We start from the raw sequence: 22562 nt of genomic DNA, 5'->3' as shown, positions 1-22562 counted from the left end.
AGCGTTTGACTCATATTTGTTGTCGCATCAGGTTATTTCCCTATGTACGTTTTGGTCGACTACTACAGTAGTGGTTTCAATACATTACTACATTAGTGTAGGATAATACGTATAAATGTATGATGTATTTTCGGTCATTTGTATGTTTTCCCACATCATATGCATTCACTGTTTGGAATGACTGAAGAATGCTCTCTATGGTACTTTAGTATGGTGTCCATTTTAGGACACCATCAGCCTCAAAAAGTTAGGCTTGAGCCTGGGGGTGCACTAAAATGGATACCGTACTGTAGCTGTCAATGTAAAAAAGTATTATTATTATTATAATAATTTTTTGGTACTTTTTACCCCTTTTTAGTGATATCCAATTGGTAGTTACAGTCTTGTCTCATCGCTGCAACTCCCGTACTGACTCGGGAGAGGCGAAGGTCGAGAGCCATGCATCCTCCGAAACACGACCCCGCCAAGCTGCACTGAATCTTGACACACTGCTCGCATAACCCTGAAGCCAGCGTGACAGAGGAAACACTGTACAGCTGGAGACCGAATTCAGCGTGCATGCACCCGGCAGCTACAAGGAGTCACTAGAGCGCGATGGGACAAGGACATCCCGGCTGGCCAAACCCTACCCTAAAGACACTGGGCCAATTGTGCGCCACTTCATGGTCTCCTGGTCGCGACCGGCTTCAACACAGCCCGGGATGGAACCCAGATCTGCAATGCCTTAGAACGCTGCACCACTCGGGATGCCAATGTGATGTGTTTTAATTTGAACCTATTCTGGTTCCTCACATTCTCAGAAAAATTGTCAATCTTACATCTCCTGGCCCCTGAATTGCAGAGAGGCATAGTTGACTTCATGTTCCTGCGTATGTCCTGTGTGTCCATCTTTGTTTCTGATTGGATGGCTAGGTGAAAGACCCTGAATAAATTAGACGGATTGCATTTAAATGATGTCAAGTATTGAAATAGTTCATTCATCCCTTCATTCATAACTGTACAATGTATATGCTATGCTCAGTCATTCATGACTTACTGAGTACTGAATACTGAATGATTGTAAATAGTCATTGATTGACTATAGAGCTACAGTATATACAGCATATAAAGGCCTCTTTCTTCCATATTTAACCCCTTCAAAAACATTTTTTTATTTCTCTCACCTGCTTTCCACCTGGTACCTTCAGAACACTACACAGTGTACATGTCAGAGGTCAACCTTTAAAGAAATAACAAACAAATTGAATCACTCTGCCAAGGCTGACAGGACTATATATATTCCTTTAGATGTTCAAACTGAGACAGAAAGTAGTGGTGATCCACAGTAACTAGTATAATGGAATGCCATTGTGAGTGAGGGAGGCCTGCTAAATGAACTCATTGAGACTTGCGTATGTCTCCCCATCCAGACGTGTGTGTCTGTGTGTGTGTGTGCATGCAAACGTGGGTGCTTATGTGTGTTTGTCTACAGTGTGTTCTTGTCTGTGTGACACCATGCCTGATGCTCTTACGTGCTGTCTGGACCCAACGTCCTGCTGGGATGGGGATGCTGCGGTTGGGGTAAGGGCTCTGGGTGGTACGGGCCGTCTGGTCACAGCTGATCTCTGCTGCTCCCCGGGGGGTCTGATGCTGCTGCACCCCCTTCACTCACCAGGTTCTCACTTGTGCCATTACGCCAGCCCTGACAATGACACACACCCAAGTAAGAAGACACACAGGCATAGGTGTACACACACACACAAACACACACACAAACATGTACAATTAACTAGGAGTTTTCACAAAATGAACTACAGAATAAATAGAAGAGAACAATGCGGTATTTGTGAAATGCAACAGTACCAGAAAACCAAAGTGAACACAACATGGCAGTTTATTTGATGTCCCCTGCGATTTGTTTCTCTTGTGTCTGAAAAAACGCTAAACAAAAAGTGGACATTTCACACAAACAGTGGTGTTGTGGTGAGTTTCCAGTCATTACTAACTGTAGTCAACAGGTATGATTAAGAAATATATGCATTTTATAAATAAGAGGAGTGACATGAGTGAGTGTTGAAGGAGGACTCACGTGTAGACCAAAAAGATGAGTAAAAGAACAAGCGGAACACAGCAGAAACGAAGGACGAGGGAGGACATGGAAGACACTTCCTGTGGTGAGAGAAGAGAGGGAGGAGACATGGTAAAAAGAGAAGTGTGTCAATAGTGGACCATTCCGACATTTTGGCTACAGTCTGGCATTTTGTGTAGAACTGTGACTAAATGCCAATGCCACCAAAATGTTGTTACATACTGTGTTACTGTATGCATACAATCAATTTCACATTTTGAAGGATGGTTTTTAAGACCTGTATCATCATTGATTCCCAGGAATGTGAAGGTGAACGGAAAGGCTCTGGAGCAACGAACCGCCCTTGCTGTCTCTGGCTGGCCGGTTCCCCACTTTCCAATGGGATTCCCTGCCTCTAACCCTATTACAGGGGCTGAGTCACTGGCTTACTGGTGCTCTTTCATGCCGTCCCTAGGAGGGGTGCGTCACTTGAGTGGGTTGAGTCACTGATGTGATTTTCCTGTCTGTGTTGGCTCCCCCCCCCCCCCCTTGGGTTGTGCCGTGGCGGAGATCTTTGTGGGCTATACTCGGCCTTGTCTCAGGATGGTAAGTTTAAGAAGATATCCCTCTAGTGGTGTGGGGGCTGTGCTTTGGCAAAGTGGGTGGGGTTATATCCTTCCTGTTTGGCCCATCATCGGATGGGGCCACAGTCTCTCCTGACCCCTCCTGTCTCAGCCTCCAGTATTTATGCTGCAGTAGTTTATGTGTCGGGGGGCTAGGGTCAGTTTGTTATATCTGGAGTACTTCTCCTGTCTTATCCGGTGTCCTGTGTAAATTTAAGTATGCTCTCTCTCTTTCTCTCTTTCTTTCTCTCTCTTGGAGGACCTGAGCCCTAGGACCATGCCTCAGGACTACCTGGCATGATGACTCCTTGCTATCCCCAGTCCACATGGCCGTGCTGCTGCTCCAGTTTCAACTGTTCTGCCTGCGGCTATGGAATCCTGACCTGTTCACCGGACGTGCTACCTGTCCCAGACCTGCTGTTTTCAACTCTCTAAAGACAGCAGGAGTGGTAGAGATACTCTTAATGATCGGCTATGAAAAGCCAAATGACATTTACTCCTGAGGTGCTGACTTCCTGCACCCTCGACAACTACTGTGATTATTATTATTTGACCATGCCGGTCATTTATGAACATTTGAACATCTTGGCCATGTTCTGTTATAATCTCCACCCGGCACCGCCAGAAGACGACTGGCCACCCCTCATAGCCTGGTTCCTCTCTAGGTTTCTTCCTAGGTTTTGGCCTTTCCAGGGAGTTTTTCCTAGCCACCATGCTTCTACACCTGCATTGCTTGCTGTTTGGGGTTTTAGGCTGGGTTTCTGTACAGCACTTTGAGATATCAGCTGATGAAGTGCTGTATAAATACATTTGATTTGATTTTGATTTGATTTGTGGAGAGGAGGAGAGTTTTGAAATAACCACCTGTTCAAATATACACGTTTCAAATATGAACACAAACATGAATATAGAGGCTGCCATGTATAAAAAGTCCCCATGAATAAGCCAACCAAAATATCTTATATAATATCTATTTATCTGAATTTTTCTTAGTCCAAGATGGCGTAGCAGTCGGACGTCTGTTTTTGTCTTGTCCCATCCCATCCAGTGTGTACATTGTTTTCTTCGTATATATTTCGCATATATTTTTAATCTCAATTTCCATCTATGGACTGAACATACTCTCCTACAACCCGCCTCACCAAAAGTGGAATGGATCTGCTATTTTTATACTTTAGAACTGGAACCCCCACCAGCAGCTAGCCAGCTAACTAGCTACTAGCTAGTAGTCAGTTACCCACTGCTAGCGGCCATCACCGTTAACTCGGACATCAGCCAGCCTCAGCCCGGTCAATTCCTGCCCGTATGCACAGCGTGATATCAACCCAGAGCATATTGGACTGCTTTTTCTCAACCACATCTCCGGATTCCTACCGCAAGCTCTGCATCTTTACACCGGATCATCACAGCTAGCTAGCTGCTATCCGAGAGGCTACTCCTGGCTAACGTCTCTGTCCCGAAGCAAGCATCAGATAGCCTGGAGCTAGCCTCGAGTGAGGCCAATCTCCCAGCTAGCCGAAGAGGTTCATCAGCCAATTCTTGGGCTAAAATACTTTTGTTTGCCAATAGGCCTGGACCCTTTACACAGAGCCTAGCCTATCCATCATGACTGGTCTACCGACGTAACCGTCCGAGGTGGTTTTAACAGGCTCTTCCGTTGCGACGTCCCCGGATGCCAATCTGCTAGCTCCGGCCCGCCAGCTGTCTGAATCACCATGTCTCCAGCTCGCCTAGCGTAGCAGCACTACTGAATTGGCTCCCTACTTGTCTATTGCTACTCACTGGACCCGATGATCACTCGGCTACACATGCCTCTCCCTCATGTCAATATGCCTCGTCTATTGCTGTTTTGGTTAGTGGTTATTGTCTTATTTCACTGTAGAGCCTCCAGCCCTGCCCAATATTGCTTAACTAGCAATACTGCTAGTTAAGCACCCCCCCACACATGCGGTGACCTCACCTGGTTTAACTGGTGCCTCTAGAGAAAAACCTCTCTCATCATCACTCAATGCCTAGGTTTATCTCCACTGTACTCACATCCTACCATACACTTGTTTGTACATTATGCCTTGAATCTATTCTTCCGCGCCCAGAAATCTGCTCCTTTTACTCTCTGTTCCGAATGCACTAGACGGACAGTTCTTATAGACTTTAGCTGTTCCCTTATCCTACTCCTCCTCTGTTCCTTGGTGATGTAGAGGTTAACCCAGGCCCTGCAGCCTCCTGCACCACTCCCATTCCCCAGGCACTCTCATTTGTTGACTTCTGTAACTGTAAAAGCCTTGGTTTCATGCATGTTAACATTGGAAGCCTCCTCCCTAAGTTTGTTTCATTCACTGCTTTAGCACACTCCGCCAACCCGGATGTCCTTGCCGTGTCTGAATCCTGGCGTAGGAAAGCCACCAAAAATGCAGAAATTTCCATCCCTAACTATAACATTTCCCAACAAGATAGAACTGCCAAAGGGGGCGGAGTTGCAATCTACTGCAGCGATAGCCTGCATAGTTCTGTCTTACTATCCAGTTCTGTGCCCAAACAATTCGAGCCTCTAATTTAAAAAAAAAAAAAAATCCACCTTTCCAGAAACAAATCTCTCACCGTTGCCGCTTGTTTTTGACCCCCTTCAGCCCAAGCTGTGCCTTGGACACCATATGAGAATTGATTGCCCTCCATCTATCTTCAGAGTTCGTACTGTTAGGTGACCTAAACTGGGACATGCTTAACACCCCAGCCGTCCTACTATCAAAGCTAGATGCCCTCAATCTCACACAAATTATCAAGGAACCTACCAGGTAGAACCCCAAATCCGTAACCATGGGCACCCTCTTAGATATCATCCTGACCAACTTGCCCTCCAAATACACCTCTGCTGTCTTCAACCAGGATCTCAGTGATCACTGCCTCATTGCCTGAGTGTGTAATGGGTCAGCGGTCAATCGACCACACCTCATCACTGTCAAACGCTCCCTAAAAACACTTCAGCGAGCAGGCCTTTCTAATCGACCTGGCACGGGTATCCTGGAAGGATATTGACCTCATCCCGTCAGTAGAGGATGCCTGGTTGCTCTTTAAAAGTGCTTTCCTCACCATCTAAATAAGCATGCCACATTTAACAAATGTGGAACTAAGAACAGATATATCCCTTGGTTCACCCCAGACTTGACTGCCCTTGACCAGCACAAAAACATATTTTGGCGTTCCGCATTAGCATCGAATAGCCCCCGTGATATGCAACTTTTCAGGGAAGTCAGAAACCAATATATTCAGTCAGTTAGGAAAGCTAAGGCTAGCTTATTCAAACAGAAATGTGCATCCTGTAGCACTAATTCCAAAGCTCCTAATAAGAGTTCCTTCTCCCAGCTGCCCACTACACTGAGGCTAGGAAACACTGTCACCACCGATAGTTCTACGATAATTGATAATTTCAAGAAGCATTTTTCTACAGCTGGCCATGCTTTCCACTTGGCTACCATTACCCTGGCCAACAGCTCAGCACCCCCTGCAGCAACTTGCCCAAGCCCCTCCCCCACTTCTCCTTCACCCAAATCCAGACAGCTGATGTTCTGAAAGAGCTGCAAAATCTGGATACCTACAAATCAGCTGGGCTAGACAATCTGGACCCTCTCTTTCTAAAATTATCCGTCAAAATTGTTGCAACCCCTATTACTTGCCTGTTCAACCTCTCTTTCGTATCATCTTAGATCCCCAAAGATTGTAAAGCTGCTGCAGTCATCCCCCTCTTCAAAGGGGGATACACTCTAGACCCAAACTGTTACAGACCTATATCCATCCTGCCCTGCCTTTCTAAAATCTTTGAAAGCCAAGTTAACAAACAGATTACTGATCATTTTGAATCCCACCGTACCTTCTCCACTATGCAATCTGGTTTCCGAGCTGGTCATGGGTTCACCTCAGCCACGCTCAAGGTCCTAAACGATATCATAACCTTCATTGATAAAAGACAGTACTGTGCAGCCGTCTTCATTGACCTGGCCAAGGCTTTCGACTCTGTCAATCACCGCATTCTTATCGGCAGACTCGATAGCCTTGGCTTCTCAAATGACTGCCATGCCTGGTTCACCAATTACTTCTCAGATAGAGTTCAGTGTGTCAAGTGGGCCTGTTGTCCGGACATCTGGCAGTCTCTATGGGGGTGCCACAGGGTTCAATTCTTGGGACGACTCTTTTCTCTGTATATATCAATGATGTTGCTTTTGCTGCTGGTGATTCTCTGATCCACCTCTACGCAGACGACACCATTCAGTAAACATCTGGCCCTTCTTTGGACACAGTGCTAACAAACCTCCAAACGAGCTTCAGTGCCATACAAAACTTATTCTGTGGCCTCCAACTGCTTTTAAATGCTAGTAAAACTAAGTGCATGCTCTTCAACTGATTGCTGCCCGCACCCGACCGCCAGACTAGCATCACTACTCTAGACGGTTCTGACTTAATATATGTGGAAAACTACAAATACCTTGGTGTCTGGTTAGACTGTAAACTCTCCTTCCAGAGTCACACAAAGCATCTCAAATCCAAAATTAAATCTAGAATTGGCTTCCTTTTTCTCAACACAGCCTCCTTCACTCATGCTCCCAAACATACCCTTGTAAAACTGACAATCCTACCAATCCTTGACTTCGGCGATGTCATTTACAAAATAGCCTCCAACACTCTACTCAGCAAACTGGATGTAGTCTATCACAGTGCCATCCGTTTTGTCACCAAAGCCCCATATACTACCCTCCACTGCAACCTGTACGCTCTCGATGGCTGGCCCTCACTACATTTACGTTGCCAAACCCACTGGCTCCAGGTCATCTATAAGTCTTTGCTAGGTGAATCCCCACCTTATCTCAGCTCACTGGTCACAATAGCAACACCCACCTGTAGCATGCGCTCCAGCAGGTATATTTCACTGGTCATCCCCAAAGCCAACACTTCCTTTGGCCTTCCTTCCTTCCAGTTCTCTGCTGCCAATGACTGGAACGAGTTCCAAAAATCACTGAAGCTGGAGTCTTATCTCCCTCTCTAACTTTAAGCATCAGCTGTCAGAGCAGTTTACCGATCACTGTACCTGTACACAAAAAATCTGTAAATAGCACACCCAACTACCTCATCCCCATATTGTTATTTATCCTCTTGCTCTTTTGCACCACAGTATCTCTACTTGCACATCATCATCTGCACATGTATAACTCCAGTGTTAATGTTAAATTGTAATTATTTAGCCTCTATGGCCTATTTATTGCCTTACCTCCCTACTCTTCTACATTTGCACACACTGTACATAGATTTTTCTATTGTGTTTTTGACTGTACATCTGTTTATGTGTAACTCTGTTTTGTTGTTTTTGTGTCACTGCTTTGCTTTATCTTGGCCAGGTCGCAGTTGTAAATGAGAACTTGTTCTCAACTGGCCAACCTGGTTAAATAAAGGTGAAATAAATCAAATCAAATAAAAATCTATTAGCTGTTCTTTTGAGAGGGGAAAGAGCAATGCTCAGATATCGAGTAAGAGGAGGCTGATTTGAGATCTGGATACATTTATACAATAAGAACAGATATTACAGCTGTGATGAATAATACTCACATAGAACACTGAAGCATGACATGCTGCTGTTCTGTCCCGTGCCAATGTCATTGGTGGCACTACACATGTAACACCCTTCGTCTGTTATGCCCACCCTATCCCAGAGTAGGGTCTGTGTGTGGCCTGTGTGGGAGCGTAGTCTCCGTGGTAATACTCTACTACTGTGGCACCAAGGGTAGACACTGGGAGCAGGATGGGCATCAGCTGTACAGTTGAGATACAGCTGAGAGCCTGCTTTCACCTGGTTGTCGTGGGAATCTCCAATGTGGTTGATCTGAGTGTTTCTTGGAACATCTGCAAAAGATAATGGATACAATATGTATTTTTATATTTTTTCTTATTTTTACTATTTTGTACGTTGTAGAATAATAGTGAAAACATCAAAACCATGAAACAACACTTAACCAAAAAAGTGTTAAAGAAATCAAAATGTATTTTAGATTCTTCAAAGTAGCCACACTTTGTCTTGATGACAGCTTTGCACACTCTTGGCATTCTCTCAATCAGCTTCACCTGGAATGCTTTTCCAACAGTCTTGAAGGAGTTCTCACTCCTCCCGAGTGGCGCAGCAGTCTAAGACACTACATCTCAGTGCTAGAGGCGTCACTACAGACCCTGGCTCAATTCCGGGCTCTTTCACAACCGGCCGTGATATGGTGGCACACAATTGGCCCAGTGTCGTTAGGGTTTGGCCGGGGTAGGCCATCATTGTAAATAAGAATGTTCTTAACTGACTTGCCTAGTTAAATCAAAAATATGCTGAGCACTTGTGGGCTGTTTTTCCTTCACTCTGCAGCCCAACTCAATTGGATTGAGGTCGGGTGATTGTGGAGGCCAGGTCATCTGATGCAGCACTCCATCACTCTCCTTCTTGGTCAAATATACCTTACACAGCCTGGAGGTGTGTTGGGTCATTGTCTTGTTGAAAAACAAATGATAGTCCCACTAAGCGCAAACCAGATGGGATGGCGCGTCGCTGCAGAATGCTGTGGTGAATTCAAAATAAATAATTGACAGTTTCACCAGCAACACACCATCACACCTCCTCCTACTTGCTTCATAGTGGGAACCGCACATGCAGAGTTCATCCATTCACCTACTCTGCATCTCACAAAGACATGGTGGTTGGAACCAAAAATCTCACATTTGGACTCATCAGACTAAAGGACAGAGTTCCACCGGTCTAATGTCCATTGCTCGTGTTTCTTGGCCCAAGCAAGTTATTGGTGTCCTTTAGTAGTTGTTTCTTTGCAGCAATTCGACCATGATGGCCTGATTCACACAGTCTCCTCTGAACAGTTGATGCTGAGATGTGTCTGTTACTTGAACTCTGTGAAGCATTTATTTGGGCTACAATGTGAGGTGCAGTTAACTCTAATGAACTTATCCTCTGCTGCAGAGGTAACTCTGGGTCTTCCTTTCCTGTGGTTGTCCTCATGAGAGCCAGTTTCATCATAACGCTTGATGGGTTTTGCAACTGCACTTGAAGAAACGTTAAAATTTCTTGAAATGATCCTGTTTGACTGATCTTCATGTCTTGAAGTAATGATGGGCTGTTCTGTTCTTGCCATAATATGGACTTGGTATTTTACCAAATAGGGCTATCTTCTGTATACCACCCCTACCTTGTCACAACACAACTGATTGGCACAAACACATTAAGAAGGAAATAAATTCCACAAATGCACTTTTAACAAGGCAAACCTGTTAATTGAAATGCATTCCAGGTGACTACCTCACAAAGCTGGTTGAGAGAATGCCTAGAGTGAGCAAAGCTGTCATCAAGGCAAAGGGTGGCTACTTTGAAGAATCTAAAATATATTTTTATTTGTTTAACACTTTTTTGGTAACGGTGTACGCTGAGAGTCGGGAAGCAAGTTCAGGGAGTGAATACATTGAATAATAAATTAACAAAACAAGAAACACTGACAGCGCACCGACATCAAATCAAATGTCATTGGTCACATACACATGGTTAGCAGATGTTAATGAGATTTTAGCGAAATGCTTATGCTTCTAGTTCCGACACTGCAGTAATATCTAACAATTCCACAACAACTACCTAAGACACACAAATCAAAATCAAAATCAAATCAAATGTATTTGTCACATACACATGGTTAGCAGATGTTAATGCGAGTGTAGCGAAATGCTTGTGCTTCTAGTTCCAAATCTAAAGGGGTGAATGAGAATATGTACATACAGTGCCTTGCGAAAGTATTTGGCCCCCTTGAACTTTGCGACCTTTTGCCACATTTCAGGCTTCTAACATAAAGATATAAAACTGTATTTTTTTGTGAAGAATCAACAACAAGTGGGACACAATCATGAAGTGGAACGACATTTATTGGATATTTAAAACTTTTTTAACAAATCAAAAACTGAAAAATTGGGCGTGCAAAATTATTCAGCCCCTTTACTTTCAGTGCAACAAACTCTCTCCAGAAGTTCAGTGAGGATCTCTGAATGATCCAATGTTGACCTAAATGACTAATGATGATAAATACAATCCACCTGTGTGTAATCAAGTCTCCGTATAAATGCACCTGCACTGTGATAGTCTCAGAGGTCCGTTAAAAGCGCAGAGAGCATCATGAAGAACAAGGAACACACCAGGCAGGTGTGAAGAAGTTTAAAGCCGGATTTGGATACAAAAAGATTTCCCAAGCTTTAAACATCCCAAGGAGTACTGTGCAAGCGATAATATTGAAATGGAAGGAGTATCAGACCACTGCAAATCTACCAAGACCTGGCCGTCCCTCTAAACTTTCAGCTCATACAAGGAGAAGACTGATCAGAGATGCAGCCAAGAGGCCCATGATCACTCTGGATGAACTGCAGAGATCTACAGCTGAGGTGGGAGACTCTGTCCATAGGACAACAATCAGTCGTATATTGCACAAATCTGGCCTTTATGGAAGAGTGGCAAGAAGAAAGCCATTTCTTAAAGATATCCATAAAAAGTGGTGTTTAAAGTTTGCCACAAGCCACCTGGGAGACACACCAAACATGTGGAAGAAGGTGCTCTGGTCAGATGAAACCAAAATTGAACTTTTTGGCAACAATGCAAAACGTTATGTTTGGCGTAAAAGAAACACAGCTGCTGAACACACCATCCCCACTGTCAAACATGGTGGTGGCAGCATCATGGTTTGGGCCTGCTTTTCTTCAGCAGGGACAGGGAAGATGGTTAAAATTGATGGGAAGATGGATGGAGCCAAATACAGGACCATTCTGGAAGAAAACCTGATGGAGTCTGCAAAAGACCTGAGACTGGGACAGAGACTTGTCTTCCAACAAGACAATGATCCAAAACATAAAGCAAAATCTACAATGGAATGGTTCAAAAATAAACATATCCAGGTGTTAGAATGGCCAAGTCAAAGTCCAGACCTGAATCCAATCGAGAATCTGTGGAAAGAACTGAAAAATGCTGTTCACAAATGCTCTCCATCCAACCTCACTGAGCTCGAGCTGTTTTGCAAGGAGGAATGGGAAAAAAATTCAGTCTCTCGATGTGCAAAACTGATAGAGACATACCCCAAGCGACTTACAGCTGTAATCGCAGCAAAAGGTGGCGCTACAAAGTATTAACTTAAGGGGGCTGAATAATTTTGCACGCCCAATTTTTCAGTTTTTGATTTGTTAAAAAAGTTTGAAATATCCAATAAATGTCGTTCCACTTCATGATTGTGTCCCACTTGTTGTTGATTCTTCACAAAAAAAATACAGTTTTATATCTTTATGTTTGAAGCCTGAAATGTGGCAAAAGGTCGCAAAGTTCAAGGGGGCCGAATACTTTCGCAAGGCACTGTATACTGTAAGTATATGGATGCGCGATGGCCGAGCGGCATAGGCAAGGTGCAGTTGATGGTATAAAATACAGTATATACATGTGGCATGAGTAATGTAAGATATGTACAAATTATTACAGTGGCATTATTTAAAGTGGCATTTATTAAAGTGTCTAGTGATTGGGTCTCAATGTCGGCAGCAGCCTCTCTGAGTTAATGATTGCTGTTTAGCAGTCTGATGGCCTTGAGATAGAAGCTGTTTTTCCATCTCTCGGTCCCAGCTTTGATGCACCTGTACTGACCTCGCCTTCTGGGTGATAATGGTGTGAACAGGCAATGGCTTGGGTGGTTGTTGTCCTTGATTATCTTTTTTTATTATCTAGTTTTCCCTGGTGATGCGTTCAGACCACACCACTCTCTGGAGAGCCTTGCGGTTGAGGGCGGTGCAGTTGCCGTACCAGGCTGTGATACAGCCCAACAGGATGCTCTCGATTGTGCATCTGTAAAAGTTTGTCAGGGTTTTAGGTGACAAGCCAAATTTCTTCAGCCTCCTGAGGTTCAAGAGGCGCTGCTGCGCCTTCTTCACCACACTGTCTGTGTGGGTGGACCATTTCAGTTTGTCTGTGATGTGTACGCCCAGGAACTTAAAACTTTCCACCTTCTCCACCGGGCCTTTGATGTGGTTCGGGGGGTGCTCCCTCTGCTGTTTCCTAAAGCCCACAATCATCTCCTCTGTTTTGTTGACGTTGAGTGAGAGGTTGTTTTCCTGACACCATACTCCGAATGCCCTCACCTCCTCCCTGTAGACTGTCTCATCGTTGTTGGTGATCAGGCCCACTACTGTTGTGTTGTCTGAAAAGTTGATGATTGAGCTGGAGGCGTACATGGCCATGCAGTCGAGGGTGAACAGGGAGTACAGTAGAGGGCTGAGCACACACCCTTGTGGGGCCCTAGTGTTGAGAGTCAGCAAAGTGGAGATGTTGTTTCCTACCTTCACCACCTGGGGGCAGCCCGTCAGAAAGTCCAGGACCCAGTTGCACAGGGCGGGGTTGAGACCCAGGGCATCCAGCTTTTTTTATTTTATTTTATTTTACCTTTATTTAACCAGGTAGGCAAGTTGAGAACAAGTTCTCATTTACAATTGCGACCTGGCCAAGATAAAGCAAAGCAGTTCGACAGCTTGATGATGAGCTTGGAGGGTACTATGGTGTTGAATGCTGAGCTGTAGTCAATGAACAACATTCTTACATTGGTGTTATTTTTGTCCAGATGGGATAGGGCAGTGTGCAGTGTGATGGCGATTACATAATCTGTGGACTTGTTGGGGCAGTATGCAAACTGAAGTGGGTCTAGGATGGCAGGTAAGGTGGCCTTAACTAGTCTGTCAAAACACTTCATGATAATAGAAGAGAGTGCTATGGGGCAGTAGTCATTTAGTTCAGTTATCTTTGCCTTCTTGGGTACAGGAACAATGGTCGCCATATTGAAGCATGTGGGGACAACAGACTGGGATAGGGAGCGATTGAATATGTCCGTAAACACACCACCCAGCTGGTCTGCGCATGCTCTGAGGACGCGACTAGGGATGCCGTCTGGGCCAGCAGCCTTGCGAGGAAACAGATACAGAAACAATAACGCCTGGGGACGGAACCAAAGGGAGTGACATAAATAGTACAGGTAATCAAGGAGGTGATGGAGTCCAGGTGAGTGTCAACAAGTGCTGGTGCGCGTGACGATAGTGACAGGTGTGTGTAATAATCACCAGTCTGGTGACCTAGAGGCCGGAGAGGGAGTATACTTGACAGGTTACTACATGATTCCATATGTGTTATTTCATAGTTTTGATGTCCTCACTATTATTCTACAATGTAAAAAAATAAAGAAAACCCCTTGAATGAGTAGGTGTATCCAAACTTTTGACAGGTACTGTATATTAATTTCTACAGCACAGTATATATTATTGAGTAGTTCCTGATAACATCATTGCTCGCCTCACAGTAGTAATGACCTCTGTCCTCTGGCTGTACACTGCTGAAGGTATACTCATTTAAAATATTGGTTATTTTGTCCTTGTCTTTGAACCAAGACCATGAATGCACTTCAGGGTTGCTTTTCTGCACTATGCAAGTTAATTTGATTTGATCTCCTTCTTTGATTGTAGACAAATCCTTATTTGTTTCAATGTGCACTCCTACAGGAGCATCTGAAAGAGAGAGTATTCCAATTGAATAAAAACTGTGTAGGCTGCCTTCATTGTCTATGTATTAAAAAGTCAATTCCACAATATAAGCATGGATGTGAGACAGAGACTGCCAAAAACATTATTTAAATTAATTATTTCCCTAATGATACAAAATGTATGTCTGGACTACACAAATAGGGAATATCTCACAATTAACATTTGATTGTAACAATATTTGAGTCGTGGGTCCCATGTTGGTTTACAGCTTTGCAGTAGTAATTCCCGCCCTGTGTAGATGTGATAGATGGCATCAACAATTCTGTTCCACAGACTTTTGACTGAACCAGGAGTGGGTAGCATTGGGGTGCCCTCTGCTGGGACAAGTAAGGATTGACAGACCGTCCTTCACATTTGACAAATTTACAACAGCCTTCGTCTCCTTAGGGGAATCTTTCAAAGAGAAGACAAAAAAGTAATCATAAAAATGGCTAAATTCTGAAAACAAGAAGCACAAAACATCATATCAAATTAGTAGGGTAATTTCTTTGTTATAAAAAAAATGGTTTAAACAAAAATAATGCAATGGACATGATAAGGCCAATCAAGCGCTTTATTCAATCTGTATCGCTAAAACATATACATTTAAAGGTAATTCCAGATTGAGCCGACATATGCAGCGTTTACCGTGAATACACGGGAACATTGCCTTTATATTTCAATCACGCTGAACTTCCGCGATATGATGAACACAGTTTGAACTAGAAAGTCAGTAATGAACTCACATTCAACCTTCAGCTTGATGCTCTTGCTCACACACTGGTGTTTGGTCCCCTGTGGTTGACAGGACAGCACCCTCCCATCATCCTGCCAGCTAGCATTAAAGCTGACCATACTGCTTTCACGGTTTTCCTCGTAGGTGGAAAGGCGTTACGGTCTGACCAAGCCCTGTGAACTCTGGGTGTGATCCACATGCCCGTGACGTGAAGCATCGACTCTAACTGTTGATGGGTTCAACTTCTCAACTCTAACCTGGCACGGATCATCTGCAGTGGCAAGACATCAGACAGAGACAGAACATTATATTGTACATTACAAAATGTAAGAGGGTATAGATCTTGAACGCAGCATTGTGCCTCCGTCAGTCCAAGGTACATTTTCTAAGACCATGGGTGTGTTCAAGACCTCTACCCTATTGCAAAAAGCATCATGTACACTAATATATATTGTAACCGGTGCATATAGGTACAGACAACACTGTCAATCGAATAACTGTGATTATTTGGATTATTATTGGAAATTGATATCCAGATGTATCTATAAGGTGAACTTGCCTTCAACTGTAAGATTCACACCTGCTTCAGTCATCAATTTTCCAACCTTTCCTATATATCTGGATTTGTAGATCTCACTGTCGGTCTTTTCCAGGTTGTTGATGAGTAGGATGCAGTCGCTTTGTGTGGCCCATCCAAAATTCACAGAACCAATTTGCTTTATTCTGTCGGCAAATTCAGGGACAGGGGTTTGGGCCTTTGTGTTACTGTTTATAATTGTGGCAGTGAAATCATGCATGGTGTCATTCCACTTTGCGTTTTTCATCCAAAACCATTGATCTTGTTCATTTTTATAAACCTGGCAACAGTGCATTTGATTGTAATGCAGGAACCCTCCTTTGCGGTCAAGCTCTCCAGTTATGTTGAAGGGTATTTCAAGTTTGCAAAAGGAAACTATGATGGACAAAGAGGAAAGCAAGATTAGAATAGTACAGTTTTTTTGTATGCAATTTTCCCAAGTATATGGTACATTGTCACAATGCTTAGTAAACAACTCTGAACAGATTTATCAAAAAGGCAGTTTCAAAACTCTAAGCACATTTTCAATAGACTAAGTACAACACACACAATCATACAGTCACTTTTTCACTAAAGTTAATTAGTGTTTCATCGAGAAAAACCTGTTTCACATGTTCATAGAAAGTAATTGCTTTTCACAATGCAATACTCACATTACTTTTGATATGATGGTCTTCTCATTTGTTCAAATACATTTCACGATTACTTAATCCGACTGCTCTTAATTTATAATCACTTAACCGTTTGGTAAACCTATAGATTTTAAATAGGTTGGTCTCGTAATGTATGAACATATAAAGTATGATACTTTAATGTATTATTATGATGATGACTATTCTGATTATATTCACAGTAAGTAAAAAAAAATGATATTGACAAGATCAGAGATGTATGTAACAAATCTATCCCCTAAACAGTTATTATGTTTATGTATATGATATATGTAGTACCAGTCAAAAGTTTACACCTACTCATTCCAGGTTGTTCTTTATTTGTACTATTTTCTACATTGTAGAAAAACAGTGAAGACATCAAAATGAAATGACACATATGGAATCATGTAGTGACCAAAAAAGTGTTAAACAAATCAAAATACATTTTATATTTAAGATTCTTCAAAGTAGCCACCCTTTGCCTTGACGACAGCTGTGCACACTCTTGGCATTCTCTCAACCATCTTTGTGAGATAGTCACCTGGAATGCATTTCAATTAACAGATTAGCCTTGATAAAATTTAATTTGTGCAATTTCTTTCCTTCTTAATGCGTTTGAGCCAATCAGTTGTGTTGTGACAAAGTTAGGGTGGTATACAGAAGATGGATCTATTTGGTAAAATATCAAGTCCATATTATGGCGGCGAGAACAGCTCAAATAAGCAAAGAGAAACAGCATCATTACTTTAAGACAAAAAGGTCAGTCAATCTGGAAAACTTCAAGAATGTTAAGTTTCTTAATAAAGAGCAGTCGCAAAAACCATCAAACACTATGATGAAACTGGCTCTCATGAGGACCGTCACAGTGTTTGACACTTTTTGGTAACTACATGATTCCTTGTGTTATTTCATCATTTTGATGTCCTCACTATTATTCTACAATGGAGAAAATAGTAAAAAGAAAGCCATTGAGTGAGTAGGTGTGTCTAAACTTTTGACAGGTACTGTACAGTTGAAGTCGGAAGTTTACATACACTTATGAGTGAGCTTGTGACCTGCATTTTTCCAACAATTGTTTAGACAGATTATTTGATTTATAATTCACTGTATCATAATTCCAGTGGGTCAGATGTTTACATACACTAAGTTGACTGTGCCTTCAAACAGCTTGGAAAATTCCAGAAAATGACCTTCTGATAGGCTAATTGACATCATTTGAGTCAATTGGAGGTGTACCTGTGGATGTATTTCAAGGCCTACCTTCAAACTCAGTGCCACTTTGCTTGACATGATGGGAAAATCAAAGAGGGCCAAGACTTCAGCAAAACAATTGTAGACCTCCCCAAGTATGGTGCATCCTTGGAAGCAATTGGAAGCAAAGGACCTTGTGAAGATAATGGAGGAAACAGGTACCAAAGTATCTATATCCACAGTAAAACGAGTCCTGTATCGACATAACCTGAAAGGCCGCTCAGCAAGGAAGAAGCCACTGCTCCAAAACCGCCATAAAAGCCAGACCACGGTTTGCAACTGTACATGGGGACAAAGATCGTACAATTATGTGGACATATTGACGCAACATCTCAAGACATCAGTCAGGAAGTTAAGGGATTTTCACTAGGATTAAATATCAGGAACTGTGAAACCTGAGTTTCACAGTATTTGGCTAAGGTGACTTCAACTGTATGCCATTAAACATAGCAAGCACTTTTATCCTAAGTGATAACGGTGAGTCTACACATTTTTGTATGTGACCCCAGTGGGAATCGAACCCACAACTCAGATGTTGCTAGTGCCATGCTCTTACTAACTGAGCCACAAACGGCCACTAAAATACATAAGTACACTACAATACTGTAAAATACTGTATATGATTACAAAACAGGTGGAATGTGTATGATTGCCATCCATATGAGCATGTCAAACTCTTTCAAGCCATGGATGAGGCATGCAATGACAGCAATCCAGACCTAGAGTATCTAGGGCTTAGATTCACCATGCCTAAAGGTTTTTCCCCAGGTGCTTGAGCTACTGTGACATCTACTGTGATGTTGATGAGAGCCTATGGCCAAATGATCAAGACAGACTTGATGAAAACGAGTTCCTGTTATGATTTTAAAGTGTATTTTTATATTAAAAATGCATACTTTTTTTGCATCAATGATTTGATCACACAATGGATAGAAATCATGGAAATGTGATTTTCAGTCTATTTTGATGGGTGTGAAAACTGTAGCATATTACATTCACAAGGCAATTTTGAAATACACTACATTACCAAAAGTATGTGGACACCTGCTCGTCGAACATCTCATTCCAAAATCATGGGCATTAATATGGAGTTTGTCCCCCCTTTGCTGCTATAACAGCCTCCACTCTTCTGGGAAGGCTTTCCGCTAGATCTTAGAACATTGCTGCGGGACTTGCTTCCATTCACCCACAAGAGCATTAGTGAGGTTAGGCACTGATGTTGGGCGATTAGGCCTGACTCAGAGTCAGCGTTCCAATTCATCCCATAGGTGTTTAATGTGGTTGAGGTCAGGGCTCTGTGCAGGCCAGTCAAGTTCTTTCACACCAATCTCAACAAACCATTTCCGTATGGACTTTGCTATGTGCACAGGGGTATTGTCATGCTGAAACAGGAAAAGGCCTTCCCCAAACTGTTGCCACAATGTTGGAAACACAGAATTGGCTAGAATGTCATTGTATGCTATAGCATTAAGATTTCCGTTCACTGGAACTAAGGGGCGTAGCCCAAACTATGAAAAACCGCCCAGACCATTATTCCTCCTCTAGCAAACTTTACAGTAGGCAGGTAGCGGGCAGGTAGCGTTCTCCTGGCATTGCCAAACCCAGATTCCTCCGTCAGCCTGCCAGATGGGGAAGCGTGACTCAACACTCCAGAGAATGCGTTTCCACTGCTCCAGAGTCCAATGGCGGCGAGCTTTACACCACTCCAGCCGACGGTTGGCAATGCACATGGTAATCTTAGGCCTGTGTGTGGCTTCTCGCTCATGGAAACCCATTTCATGAAGCTTCCGACGAACAGGTTTGGGCTGACGTTGCGATCGAAGACAGATGATTTTTACTCGCTACGTTCGTCAGCACTCCGCGGTCCCATTCTGTGAGTTTGTAAGGCCTACCACTTCACGGCTGAGCCGTTGTTGCCTCTAGACGTTTCCACTTCACACTAACAGCCCTTACAGTTTACCGGGGCAGCTCTAGCAGAGCAGAAATTTGATTAACTGATTTGTTGGAAAGGTGGCATCCTATGACGGTGCCACGTAGAAAGTCACTGTGCTCTTCAGTAAGGCCAGTCTACTGCCAATGTTAGTCTATAGAGATTGCATGGCTGTGTGCTTGATTTTATACATATGGCTGATATAGTCGAATCCACAAATTTGAAGGGGTGTCCACATACTTTTGTATATATAGTGTATGTATCTCGCAAAACCTCAGTCTCAACGTCAACAGTGAAGAGGCGACTCTGGGATGCTGGCCTTCTAGGCAGAGTTGCAAAGAAAAAGCCATATCTTAGACTGGCCAATAAAAAGAAAAGATTAAGATGGGCAAAAGAACAGACACTGGACATAGGAACTCTGCCTAGAAGGCCAGCATCCCGGAGTCGCCGCTTCACTGTTGATGTTGAGACTGGTGTTTTGCGGGTACTATTTAATGAAGCTGCCAGTTGAGGACTTGCGAGGCGTCGGTTTCTCAAACTAGACATTCTAATGTACTTGTCCTCTTGCTCAGTTGTGCACCGGGGCCTCCCACTCCTCTTTCTTTTCTGGTTAGCGCCAGTTTGCACTGTTTTGTGAAGGTAGTAGTACACAGTGTTGTACGAGATCTTCAGGTTCTAGGCAATTTCTTGCATGGAATAGCCTTCATTTCTCAGGCGGGGAATAGACTGATGAGTTTCAGTAGAAAGTTCTTTGTTTCTGGCCATTTTGAGCCTGTAATTGAATCCACAAATGATGATGCTCCAGATACTCAACCAGTCAAACGAAGGCCAGTTTTACTGCTTCTTTAATCCAAACAGTTTTCAGCTGTGCTAACATAATTGCAAAAGGGTTTTCTAATGATCAATTAGCCTTTTAAAATGATAAACTTGGATTAGTGTGGTGGATTCATTTCTGTATTATTAAAGAGAGAGACAAACTTCACACACCAGTCAGAGTTATACTTTAACTACATCTTTAATAATAATTAAGCATTGCAATAGCATTTGACTTTCAACAATTCACCATCTCTAATGAACCGTTGAGAGTGTCAACATAATGGCAACTGAGATATTTTATAGCAAAGATCCATCCCCCTAGTCGACATGACAAACCACAGATAATAGGAACTGTTCACAAAGAAAGACTTTTACTTGAGAGAGGAGTATCCCATAGCCAGATAGCATTCGCTATAAATGATCGTTCAGTTTGGTCTCGAAGACAAGGTTCTAATCTCGTTCCTGGTACTTCAGAGTATAAAAACACCAACTCATCCAATGGCATATATCAATAGTCAACTCTAGATACTCCCAAATCAAGTAAACCCCCTCTCGACCTCACTCCTGGACAAACTCACTGAGGGGAGTGAGCCACTATCCCAGGATAAGTGTAAGATCAGAGAGGACCTACAATGTTTCCAGACACTGCCATACACCTCCCCCAATGGGAAAAGGAGGGAGTGACTGGCGCACAGACATTGTGGAGACTCAATCAAGTACACTACAGTGGTAGGCTTGATTACCAAAAACGACGAGACGGCCTACAGTGAGGAGGTGAGGGCCCTCGGAGTGTGGTGTCAGGAAAATAACCTCACACTCAACATCAAGAAAACAAAGGAGATGATTGTGGACTTCAGAAAACAGCAGAGGGAGCACCCCACTATCCACATCGACGGGACAGTAGTGGAGAGGGTAGTAAGTTAAGTTCCTCGGCATACACATCACGGACAAACTGAATTGGTCCACCCACACTGACAGCGTTGTGAAGAAGGCGCAGCAGCTCCTCTTCAACGTCAGGAGGCTGAAGAAATTTGGCTTGTCACCAAAAGCACTCACAAACTTCTACAGATGCACAACCGACAGCATCCGGGCTGTATCACCGCCTGGTACGGCAACTGCGCCACCCACAACTGTAAGGCTCTCCAGAGGGTAGTGAGGTCTGCACAACGCATCACAGGGGGCAAACTACCTGCCCCCCAGGACACCTACACCACCCGATGTCACAGGAAGGCCAGAAAGATCATCAAGGACAACAACCACCCGAGCCTCTGCCTGTTCACCCCGCTATCATCCAGAAGGCGAGGTCAGTACAGGTGCATCAAATCAGGGACCGAGAGACTAAAAATCAGCTTCTATCTCAAGGCCATCAGACTGTTTAACAGCCACCACTAACATTGAGTGGCTGCTGCCAACCTACTGACTCAACTCCAGCCACTTTAATAATGGAAATTGATGTAAAAATGTATCACAGCCACTTTAAACAATGCCACTTAATATAATGTTTACATACCCTACATTACTCATCTCATATGTATATGTATATACTGTACTCTATATCATCTACTGCATCTTGCCATCTTTATGTAATACATGTATCACTAGCCACTTTAAACTATGCCACTTTATGTTTATATTCCCTACATTACTCATCTCATATGTATATACTGTACTCTATACCATCTACTGCATCTTGCCTATGCCGTTCTGCACCATCACTCATTCATATATAACAAACCTCCAAACGAGCTTAAATGCTATACAACACTCCTTCTGTGGCCTCCAACTGCTCTTAAAAGCCAGTAAAACTAAGTGCATGCTTTTCAACCGATCGTTGCCCGCACCCACCCGCCCGACTAGCATCACTACTCTGGACGGTTCTGACTTAGAATATGTGTAAATTACACAATGAGACAATAACAAATAAGTGCATAGGGCCAATCATTTCCCTATGCTAGAAATGCAGAAATATTTTTTGAGGAAAACATAATAAAGCTTACCAGCTTGTTTGCTGCATTAACTAAGGTTGCATATCTTCCAAGTCTTCATTGTCTTATTTGTCCATTCATCAGTTGCCTTCATTTTTTGGGCATCTAACTTGACCTTTAGCTTTATTGTTGCACCACAGAACAGGCACTTCTTTGATGCGACTCCTATTGATGTGTTATAACTAGGACACAGCTTACAGCTGGAGCCAGGAGCCATTCTGCATGAAAGGTGGATACGAAAGTGTCAGAAAGAATAGCCCTATACACATAACTTTGACTGATGGAATGCACCAGGGGAGGTCCACTCTGGCATGGGGCTTGAATTGTGAGATACAAACTC

This window comes from Oncorhynchus mykiss, chromosome 2 (assembly GCF_013265735.2).
Source record: "Oncorhynchus mykiss isolate Arlee chromosome 2, USDA_OmykA_1.1, whole genome shotgun sequence".
Lineage (NCBI taxonomy): Eukaryota > Metazoa > Chordata > Actinopteri > Salmoniformes > Salmonidae > Oncorhynchus > Oncorhynchus mykiss.
This window is presented reverse-complemented; position numbering follows the sequence as displayed.